Here is a 12283-nt window from a genome sequence, read left to right as displayed (position 1 = left end):
AAATTTTGCTTGTAATATAATTTAGGAAAAGTTTATATTTTACAGGATTTGACGAGGTCTCTTGTGTAATATAAAAATAGTCCGTTTTAAAAGTCTTTATAGAAAAAATGTGTACCTATGCGTCAACGTGCAATCATTATAAAATGTGCATAGATTATGCTAGAACCCGTATACAATAATTGCATTAAAATATGCTTCAAGCGCGTCATTTCCATGTTTATTAATCGGTTTTTTACGCATATACATACATTTACTATATACTATATCTATTGGTTGTAAACTCTTTAGTATGTAAAAAAAGTATTTAGCAGGGCTTGTTATTTTTTTAATTCGTTAATAAATTTTTTTAATATATCGTGAATCGTATATCGTTGGCAATTATTTTCATTAAGTTGAAAGCTTGGCCACAATTATTACAATTACAATAATTTATCATTTGCACGAATGTTTTCCATTCGAATAATTCAATTTGGTAGTAATTCATAGTTACGTATATGAAAAGGACAAACGTTTATTGTAATTTTTTTTTAATGATAGGCGAACAACCTCACCTCCCGGACCTTACCGAAGTCCATAGACAACAAACCATGAATTCCGTCAATCACTTTGAGACAAGAGATCGTAGTCTCAGATGTTATTGTATCACGGCAGAAATATGTGGCATGGTGGTGGTGCTTATTCGGGCGGGATTACGTTCGCTACCAACGACTGTTGAACATATTTATAAAATTTGAAAGTTTGATATTTAGTACACGATTTTATTCCGTTAACATGGAAGTCGTTTGCGAAGACAAGTACGTATTTCCTTAGTAAAAATTTATACCTGCTTGTGAGATCTGGACACAGGCATATCGTATTGCTTGATAGGTAGGTACCGAGGGCGTATTCTTTAAGCCACGTCTTAAAAAAACATAATACTATAGTCAATCTGATGTTATGCGCTTACTGAAGCCCTTCGGCGTCTCAATTGCATTGGGATGTCATCCAATAATAATTGAAATGTTTGAAAATTGAGGGCTCCGTATCTAGACCTGTTAATTTTAGCTAAAGAAAGATGTCGATGTTGTTTCCCGCCCTACCTTCCTGTTGTTTAGTTCCATTTTAATTGTAAAAAAAAACTGTTTTAATTACGTATTCGTATTATTAATTTATATTCATTCATGGGAAAACCATGATTCATTGCAAAGTTAATTGTAAATACTTACAATTATGTTTAAGAGTTTCGTTTCGTTTTGTGCTGTGTGTAAGCTTATTTCTACGAAAAATTCTGTTTTTCTTCATCAATATTCTGCATAAGTTCAAGGCAGAATTGCGGAATAGCAGTGTGTTATTTTCGTTATACAACGCCGGATATCCGGTCGTATTTCCTCATAGTTAAGGTAATGGTAGGGCGTAAAACGCCCGAAAAAGGCTCATTCATAATTAATTACAACATATTTTTTTGCCTTTCAAAATGCAAATCGAGTAATTCGAACCAACGGCCTATATTTATTATTATTCAAATGTACACACATACACAATTTTACATTGTTTTTCTACTTTTTACATTTAATAATAAATATAACGGCAAAAATAATCTACATTTTTTAAAAGATCAAGGAAAATCTTTTTTATTAATAAGTACAAGCGAGTTAAATAGTGGAAATTATTTCTTTGACTACAGTGAATCATACTTATATCGTAAGACTGTAGAAACAATAATACAAGTAGCAATATGTTTACATGTGCTAAGTTAGAGATAGGCTATCGTATTGTTTGTACGAAGTTCTTAATAATTTTACTAAAGACGGTCACTTAACTTATCTTGGCATGAACATTATCTAATGATGACGAACCATATCCATCTGATTTCTCAAGCAAAGCAAGGACATAATGTGCTTTCTTAATGACACGAGAACAATGTTAGGCGTTATTCTTTTATACAGCCCTAAGCTGTAATTAAGAAAATTACTATCGGACGGAGCTGCGTGGGGCGTGAAGACTGTCTGATGGATTGAATATTTTAGTTTTTTGTTGGGTTATCGTAATGAATACCCATACTTTTAAGTCGGATGGAAGGAACTTATGCTTAACATGATATATATTTCCACACACCATTTACATTTCCTTTTTTTATTTTATTTTATTGCTTAGATGGGTGGATTAGCTCACAGCCCACCTGGTGTTAAGTGGTTACTGGAGCCCATAGACATCACACAAATGCGCCACCCACCTTGAGATATAAGTTCTAAGATCTCAGTATAGTTACAACGGCTGCTCCACCCTTCAAACCGAAACGCATTACTGTTTCACATGATAATATATATTTCTACACACCACACATTTATTTCAAGCAGGTTTATTTCTACCATATTCTTTACTGTAATCTCATAATTCACATAAATTAGACGAAAATTTCAAATAAAATTGTTAATTAATGCATTTCTCTACTTCTTAGTCGTGTGTATACTTCTTACTCTTGGCAGAGTGGTCGTGGTTGCGCTGACGGTGTCCACGCAGTAACATTTGTTAGGTCCCCAATACTTTCGAGGATCGCCTTCCCAGCGATGCGTTTCAGATCTGGCGGTTCGAACCGTTTCGAGTACATTCGACCATGGTTGACTCAATTGCTTTCTTTATTACGTCGGTCTAATGAGTTGGTGATCGGTCGGGTGATCTCTTGCCTTTCACCTGACCTTGAACAGTGGTTCTAGTTCTAGTTCTAGGACTAGTGAGTCTCTCCATCGAATTCTATTTTTTGGAGATGTGACCAAAAATCTTTAAAATCCCTAACTGTACATTTGACGTAAGTCGGTCTTTGATACAGAGTCGGTATTGTGTATTTGACGAAAATCGGTCTTTGACACAGAGTTCTTTGAGGATGGATGCCTTTTACGGTGATCCTGCAGTCTTAGAGATCAGGTTTCGGCTCCAGAATGCATTTAGAACGTTTGAATAAGCTCGAATATCGGCGTGTAAAAAATGCTAGTTACTATATCTTCCCTAGACGATACTTTTCCCCCTTTCATACCATTATATTCAAAGAAAAAAATATTACAATAGCTGGTCCTTCTTACTTCTTCGCTGCACCACTGAACTCTTTTTGTAAAATCCGTGGCATTTTAATTTTATTTTTATTTTTAATGCTTAGATTTGTGGACGAGCTCACAGCCCACCTGGTGTTAAGTGGTTACTGGAGCCCATAGACATCTACAACGTAATTGCGCCACACACCTAGAGATATAGTTCTAAGGTCTCAGTATAGTCACAACGGCTGCCCCACCCTTCAAACCGAAACGCATTACTGCTTCACGGCAGAAATAGGCGGGGCGGTGGTACCTACCCGTGCGGACTCAGAAGAGGTTCTACCACCAGTAAAATAGGCCTATTAACTAGTCTCATAATGAGAATTCATTTCGTCATTGTAATTTACTTTCAATTTTTGATTAGCTTGCTTCTGCTTCATTTTTCATAATATACGACTGTTAGTGATTAAAGTATATGTTTTATATGTTTCTTGTATATGTTTCTTGACCTGTCATCTACACTAGAGTCTTCATTTTTAATTCGTGTTTAAATGAATATATTTGAAATTTATGTTTTGTTTTGTCTCATTCTTGTCACAGTTCCCTAAACTTTTTCGTTTATTTCAGTTTACGCATACGCAAGGTTTCCATAAAGAATCGCTACTACAATTGTAAATTCCACAAATATGTACTAATGTGAGAAAAAAATCTGAGTTTGTACAATAAAATGCAATATTGTTCAATTTACTTCAAAATTATGTGAAATAAATAGGTAGTAGCAGTAGCATGAGTTCCGTAATTTATAATCCAATTGGGCCATCGCGAAATAATTCAAGAAACATGTGACACCTTTATTTGGATCAGTTTATTTTTATTATCTCTTATTTATTTAACATAGTTTATTATATCTCAGAGTACTTATAATATTAAAGCTAATTTGTCTTCTTCTTATTTAAAAAATGATCAGAATTTTAGTATCATTTACTTATTGTATTAAACAAAAATTAAAACTGACTTTTCAATTCTCAAAGATGTCCGTTCTAACTATTCTGTGAATGTTTTGAAACATTTTATTCGAATATTTATTTATTTATTTTTATTTATTTTATTCACATTATGTGTGAATAAGTTTATTTCAATGAAACTAAATTGAGATTATTTGGATAAACGTCTATTTTAACAGAGCTGTACTATGATTTTACTAAAAACAGCTATTAACAAAACTTGTATTTTGAGTTTTCGTGTCGGGCTTCTTATGTCGTGATGAGCGTGAATGGGGCTGATTCTCCACGGAAACGCTTCACTGATTCCAATCTTTGTTCTGTTCAGTCACCGATGTCGGCTATTTCAATTACAGGCTTTTACTGTGCCACGGTCAAATATACAATCTTTAACGTTCGCAAACAACACGTGGTTACGATTACGACTAACGCATCGAGAACGTCTATCACTAAACGCTGTCAGATGTGTAATTGTGTATATAAGTTGTAATCTTTTTTATTACAGTAATTTTTGATAGCTTGAAATTTTGTGATTTGTGACCGTGATGATCATGCAATCTATTCCGAATAATCTGAATGATTATTTATCCGACGTATAGCTTGGCGAGCGTGTCATGAAATAAAATCCAGCCCGCAATGAAATAAATTGGTCTCGAATGTTTTTGTGAGCCCGCTAGGATCAGTGCGTCCATCTTAGCTACTGTTAAGTGTTAAGGATGCTTAGAAGCTCCGGTATTCCAATGTAATTGGAATGAACTGTAGGATTTTTTTTTTCCACTGGAGAAAATGCCGGATCCCCACCCGCGCGGCAGGTGGGGTATGTGGGAGTTGAACCTCACTAAAAACTCCTGCCGCTCACAACCGGCGCCCTACCTCGGACCGGGCCGGAGCCCAGTCGGGGCTATTGAAACGGCGGGACAGGGTTGACGCAGAGCACATTACACCCATCCCACCGTCCCACGGACGCCGGACCGGCGGCCGCCAGCGAAACGACCACCGGTTCCCTCGTTCAGCGGGCCGAGAGCCCGCTTTGATGGCGCCGCGTTACACCTTCCCCCAGAGCGGTCGGGGGAACGCGGTCTACCATCACCCGGCTTCCTACTGCGGGTGAGCGTGCAAAGCACGCCACCCCACGTCTGGGTCTCTCCCCGCACAAAACGGGTGGGACCTCTAGCTCTTAGGGGGCCAGGTCACGGATACGACCCCGGTCCCGACCCCCTGCTCGGCGGCGGCGGGTTTCTGCGTAGTGAGGAGAGCTTTGCCTCACTCGCCCCGCCGCCTCCTTCTGCGAGATGGTGAACTGTAGGATAACTGGTATTGTATAGTCATTAGAAAACCAAACTCATGTGAGGTTCCCTGTCAGTCTGTAGATATGAAATACGTTACCCGTACCAATAACAATTCATTTACATTATGGTTCACGCATTTGACATAATTTTGATGCGCCTTAAATCTAAACCAAGCGGTAAGCAAATCTGAATTTCATACAGAAAACGGTAGACGACAGTTTTGATTTCAAATTTGTTACTAGAACATTTCAGCTGCTTCCGTGTCAAGAGCGTCATGTCTTATCATTTAGCATGTTTTGGTGTCGGGTATGCTGCTAATTTAATAAATCAATTGGCTTAATATGGTGTGTCCACTGGTTCCTTCCAACACTATTGGCAATTGCTTTATAATTCTCTCGTCTTAGAGTTTGTAAAAATTGAATTACTTTATTAATTACTGAAAAATTCCGCTTTATTATTGATTAGCTAGTGAAAAAAAAATATTGGTGCCAGAAAATTACTACATTGCCCTTTGATTAATTGTTCGCGATAATTATGATTTTGAATATGAGAACCTTATGATTAAGTTTTAGTTTTAACTCTGTTATTCGCCAGAGTAACGTCGATAATGCAATTGGTTATTTGTATGGTTCATTTACAAGCATTCTATGTAGATTCCTCAAAAGTAATTAAATTATTATTGAACGCAACACTTACAGAGCCAGGAGGAGGCGGTAGATGAAACTGGCGTAAAAAATTCAAGCTCCGTCCCTGGACATTTTTTCTTTCTTAATTGAATTGGTGTAGCAGAATCTCAAGTCCTTGCGTAGAAAGGTTAACCGCGGGATACCGCGGGTATTTTGTCGAAAAGATTCATTCTGCTAATTGGCGCTCCGCTCAAGTGGTCGGAGTATCTGGGATGATATATCCTTAACCGGTTTTCCACCGCGAGAATAACTACTGCTTAGGCACCGTACACTAGATTAAAATTAACTTAATACCAAACTATAATCAATTAAATATACTGAATATTGAAATATTCCGTTTAAACTAAATAATGTTTGACTATTGTTGGTTTTTCACTACGTGAATCGCATTTGTGACATGAACAATTCCAGGAGCATAGTCAAACCGCTGCCTACTGTACTACTGTATGAAGTGAATGAATATTTTCACGAATTTTCATGAGTTGCAGAAAAAATCGTATTGTTACATAAGGATTCAGGACTAGGTAATTTCTTCAGAATGTCCCTTACGTCGGATTGAATTCAAGTCAAGGCTAAACTACTAACCGAAGTATATTCTATGAAAAGTTTTATTAAGTTTCCATCGCATTAAATTACAAATGTTTCTTTAGTCAGTGAACATATCAATATTTTGTTAACTTATTGTAAAAATAATAATAATATAATAATGAAATGGAGCAGCAACATGAAATCAAAAATTAATGAAAATTGTAGTTTCATATCTCGTCATATCAATCAATTTCGACAACTTCATATAAGTGGGTTTTGTTGCCCTACTGTGTTATATCGCACAGATAGATCAGCATTATCTGGGTTTCATTATCAACAATATGCGATAGTAAATTGCATTGCACAAAGGGTTTTTTCATTTGTTTCTGGTTAAATTCGGGAATATTAACATTTTTTTTATTGCTTAGATGGGTGGACGAGCTCACAGCCCACCTGGTGTTAAGTGGTTACTGGAGCCCATAGACATCTATAACGGAAATGCGCCACCCACCTTAAAATATAAGTTCTAAGGTCTCAGTATAGTTACGACTGCCCCGCCCACCCTTCAAACAGAAACGCATAACTGCTTCACGGCAGAAATAGGCAGGGTTGTGGTACCTACCCGTGCGGACTCACAATAGGTCCTACCACCAGTAAAATTTTAAAATAACATACATGTATGTACTATCAAACTACCTTTACGGCTTAATCTCGGATTTATCAACCAGTCCATATAATTTAAGATTAAAGGCTCTAAGTTGGTGCATTACATGAAAACGGCTGAAGAGATTAAGCAACATTTTTACAATGTTCATAATATTTCAGATTTATAAGGAAAGAATACCCAAAAAATTTACGACACGGTCAAAAAAACGAATTGAAATGACAGAGAAACGTCTTTGGTATCAATTAGCTATTTTCTAATAAAAACGAAGTCTGTGCACATTAAAGAGATCTAATTAAATGTTTGATAGTTTCGAAACAAATATTGATAAAGTATTTTCTGAACCAACTATATTTTTCCGACCGATAAGGCGAATCCCAAGCAAATTTAACAACGGTTAGCCAAAAATACTTAATTTAATTAATAGGTGGGTTTAATTAATAAATGTATTATTGATTAAGAATATTTTCTATTTTAAATAAAAACAATGAATTATTTTTGGATTTTCTTCTTTTTTTTAATGTTTAAGTCTCTTTAATTTGGTCACCTGCGACTGAAATAAAATTAATACGAGACTAAATAGTCAAAGTTTCTTTTGGTTGTCTTTATACATTTTTGTAAAAAGTTATTCAAATACAAAGTGAAATATTGTAGTATTTAAATATAACAGAAAAATACTTACATGACTTTCTGAATCGATTCGGTAAACAAAAAAATAAATTAATACTTCTGTCACAGCACTGTACTGTCTTTACAACAATGTGAAACTAAAGTAGTTAATGAAAATACGGACTCGTGAACTTAAATAAAAATTTTCTAATATTTAAGTCACGATTAATGTCGCCTGCCGCAGCCGACTGTTGCGCGTTTTTGATATCGTTTGATTAAACAATTTAAACAAGCCGCCTCGAAAAGCAAGTTCTGCTTTGCGATCGAAGCGACAGCCTCGTCAAAATGGTGAAACATTAATTTTGTAGCGCCATCTAGTACCAAGCAGCTGTGACAAAAAAAAACGTGAAGCTACTTTTAAATTTAGTAAAATTATGATTTATGTACGAATAAAAATAAATACGATTATATAAATGGGCTAGTATAATGGACAAAAACAGCTATGTACAATAAAATCTCTGCTGTGTGTAGGCCAATTTTCAAAATCAATATAACCGCGCCGTTGTAATTCGAAACTTGTAGGTTTTCTTCACACCACGTATGAATTTCATGTTATTTTTCTAAATTTCAAAAACAAAAGAAAGTAAAATTAAATAGACAAACGAATACCAATCTTAAGGTATCACTGATTATAGTCGAATTCAGATCAGCGAGCTATTTATTAAGTAGATTTGCAACTGTATGAAGCTGCTTCAATAACATCTATGAGCCACAGTCCACAGTCATCATCAACCAACGCGGCGACTGCATGCTGGTCTGACTTGCGGGCATTGACAGTCAGTTAAAGAGAAATAAATTTCGACTAACAATAGTACCAGATATTTAGTGAACTTTGGAACTATTGTTGATCAAAGAAAATTGATTTACTATTCATCTTTTTTAAGAAAAATCCTGTAATTCTGCTTCAAAACACTTTGGGTGCTGGTCACAAGGAAATAATAAACCCATTGAATTTCTCACCGGATCTTCTCAAGGGAAGAATATTAACTATTTCCAACCTCGTGTGTTTGGCGGATGACGGTATTCATGTTGCATTTCTGATGACTATGTCACTATGTAAGTGTTTCACGTCAGTTAGCAAGCAAAATAAGAATGTGCTACGATGGTACCAACAGAATTATTTGTCAGTTGCCCAAAAATTAACTTTTTTTTTTGTAAAATTACCTTTTTTTTATTGCTTAGACGGGTGGACGAGCTCACAGCCCACCTGGTGTTAAGTGGTTACTGGAGCCGATAGACATCCACAACGTAAATGTGCCACCCACCTTGAGATAAGTTCTAAGGTCTCAGTATAGTTACAACGGCTGCCCCACCCTTCAAACCGAAACGCATTACTGCTTCACGGCAGAAATAGATAGGGCGGTGGTACCCACCCGCGCGGACTCACAAGAGGTCCCACCACCAGTAATTACGCAAATTATAATTTTGCGGGTTTGATTTTTATTACACAATGTTATTCCTTCACCGTGCCTTGCCTTTGCACTTGCCTAATGTCTTATGCAAGTACATCTGGATCTATCCTTTCGAGTTAAATCTACAAAAGACACCACTTCAATAAGTATGTGAGATCATAGCCTCGCTTGAATTGGGTACATTAAGCGTGGTTAATGGATATTTCAACACCTTATCTAAAGTACCTAATGAGGGCCTGAGCCAATATTTACCCAAAACTTTGACCCTTTTGTATTATTGTCCTCACGACGAATAGATACGTTAAAAAAATTGAGGAAAACGTTTTTGTTATCTAAATGTACGAATTTGTGATGAAATTGTAATTTGTTAAAGAGCAATGACTGTTAAGCCTGTGACTATGGTACCTAACAACAGTTGCGGGATTGTAAGTTCTCAAAGGTGGATATTAAATTTGGCAGGAACGCGAGGAGTCGGGTCGTGTGAATTTTAAATATGTTAATTTAGTGTCTTCAAATGTAAATGTTTGGAGAGGGGACTGCTTATGAACGCACCGTGCGATTTTGGTTTAAAAGCTTTCGTGATGGAAATTTTCAACATATTTAATAGAATAGAAGAACGAACCACATGGAAGACCGCCCACACATGTGAATAAGAATGAATTAAAAGAGATGGAAAGCCGATCCGAGCCAAACTACCCAGGAATTAGCGGCATGGTTTAACGTTACGTTACCAACAATATTGACTCATTTGCGTCAAATCAAGATAAAAAAAAATGAAGAACGGGTGCCTCATGATTTGACTGATCTGCAGAAAGAAACGCGTAGTGAAACTTGTGTTGTCTTGTTGAATCGATACGGAAATGAAGGAAAATTGGTTCGAATTGTTACATGTGATGAAAACTGGATTCTTTACGATAACCGTAAGCGAAAAATGCAATGGCTGATCTCAGGTCAAACACCGCAACAGTGTCCTAAAGCAAAGCTTAGGCAATAAAAAGGTTATGGTAACTGTTTGGTGGTCTCAGCATGATGTTATTCATTATAGCTTTTTCCGATCTGGTCAAGCAATAACGGCAGATGTCTACTGTGTCGAACTTCGAACAATGACAGCAAAACTTGCAGTGAAACAGCCCCGACTCATGAATCGATTTTCACCAATACTGTTCAATGATAAGGCGAGACCTCACACAGCACGAGAAACCGTTTTAACTATACAGGGACTGCAATTAGAAACTATTCGTCACCCTCCGTATTCGCCAGATCTTGCTCCAGCGGACTATCCTTTTTAGTGATTTGGACAATTTTCTACGTGATATGTTTTCTTCCCATGAGGCAGTACAAAATGCTTTCACACAGTTTGTAGAATCTAGATCACCAGAGTTCTATCGTAAAAGCATAAAAGACATTCCTATTAGATGGCAGCTATGTATAGTATAGATAATAATGGTAGATATTTTGATTAAATAAATATGTTATAGTAATCGGCAAACTTCTTGAGCAAATGACCTTGACTGCGCAGAACCGAATTTTAGATCACTTTGGTGGTGAGGGTGAGGCGCGACGGCAGGGGAAATCGTATCGAGCGCGTTATTGGTAGATCAGTCGAACCTTGCGTCCCGCACCGCGCCCTCATTCCGCTTGCTCCCAAAAGTACGCTAGCGTACAGTGGAAAGTCTATCGTTATTAATCGTTAAGTTATTTGTTATAATTGCTTGTGGACTTTGTTGCCATTGCTATTTGTTGATTTTTTATAACACATACACTATGCCGTGACAAACTGGTGTAGTACTTAAAAGAAAGGGTAGAAAATTTGTGTACGACGTATATTGCTTCATTATAAAACAGGGGAAGAATGATATGGAAAAATTAAAACAGACTTCGGAAGCAACAAAAACATCAGTGAGTACTGTTAGGTGCATTATTAACGAAGCTAAACGCTCTGGCTTGCTCGCCGTGTTGCGGACTCCGGGTAAGAAAAGATCAGGGAAGAAGAAAGTTACCGGAATGGATAGTTTCGTTCAATCTGTAATAAAAAGATGTAATCGTAATAACTACATAACAAGCAGCGAAACTCCGTACCGTAGAAAGGCTTCGAAACATTTAAAGAAGATATAAATTTTAATGGCTCGGAATGAAGCTTACGACGAATTATGAAAGAGCTAGGCTTCAGATGGAAAAAAAGAACAGAAAATAATCGGAAGCTGGTAAATGAAAAAAGTAACATTCGATTACTACGAATCGATTATCTTCAAAAAATAATTAATTATAGACAAAAAAGAAGACCGAATCGACCGAGTTGTAAACTACGCCCATGAGCCCTATGTCGACTCATCACGATGATAGCGACTCGGGTGATGAAAACAGTGATGATGATGATGGTCAAGATTATGATAACGAAAAAAAAATACAAATACCAGTTTCGCTTCAACTGAACCAAGACCTGGCAACAGCTCTAGTTTTGACTTAATAGAAGGAATATCTATTTTACCCCAAGATTAAATTATTACAATTATTAACCTATATGTTTTGTTGATGTTCTAATAAATATATAAATAAATACATATGTTGATTTTAATAATTTTAATAGCATTATGACGCAGAGTAAGTAATGTTTTTGCACGTGAGTGTACCATGCGCAAACTTACCCCCACTACGTCAACAAATGCTCAAGAAGTTTGCCGGTTATTATAAATGAAGAAAAAAAACGAATTTCAATTTTTCAGTACAAATCGGCAAATTCATACTTTAACCCTTAATATATGTATTTATAAAATAAAATTAAATGAAGATTGTTATCCTTGACAATGACAATAACGGCAACACAAGAAGCCAAGTGCTGTCATACCGAAAAACATAAGTTAGTTGCAATATAAAAAGCGCTTGAACTATTTTTACTGTTACTCGAATGTTGAAATTGACTAAAGTTTCCATCGACTTTAAGATTTAATTTCACTGTATTAAGTAGAAATGTAATGTTATATTTGGTAACGGTAAAAACATAAATAATAATAGCTAGATATTATTAATTT

At 36.2% G+C, this 12283-nt stretch overlaps 1 protein-coding gene and 1 long non-coding RNA gene across 2 annotated transcripts in view; one reads left to right on the top strand and one right to left on the bottom strand.

The window, feature by feature from the left end:
• Nucleotides 1-8059, bottom strand: part of Aqp (aquaporin) — a 40487-nt gene extending 32428 nt beyond the window's left edge. The window contains 1 exon segment of the mRNA NM_001160189.1: nucleotides 7856-8059. The gene's annotated coding sequence lies outside the window, so the exon portion shown is untranslated.
• Nucleotides 618-7676, top strand: LOC134200203 (uncharacterized). Its single transcript, XR_009975015.1, has 2 exons — nucleotides 618-794; nucleotides 7335-7676. It is a non-coding gene; the product is annotated as an uncharacterized LOC134200203 (long non-coding RNA).
• Nucleotides 8060-12283: the final 4224 nt, after the last annotated feature.

Source organism: Bombyx mori, chromosome 15 (genome assembly GCF_030269925.1).
Source record: "Bombyx mori chromosome 15, ASM3026992v2".
NCBI lineage: Eukaryota > Metazoa > Arthropoda > Insecta > Lepidoptera > Bombycidae > Bombyx > Bombyx mori.
The sequence above is the reverse complement of the archived record's forward strand: the minus strand, read 5'-3'. Positions and strand labels throughout refer to the sequence as shown.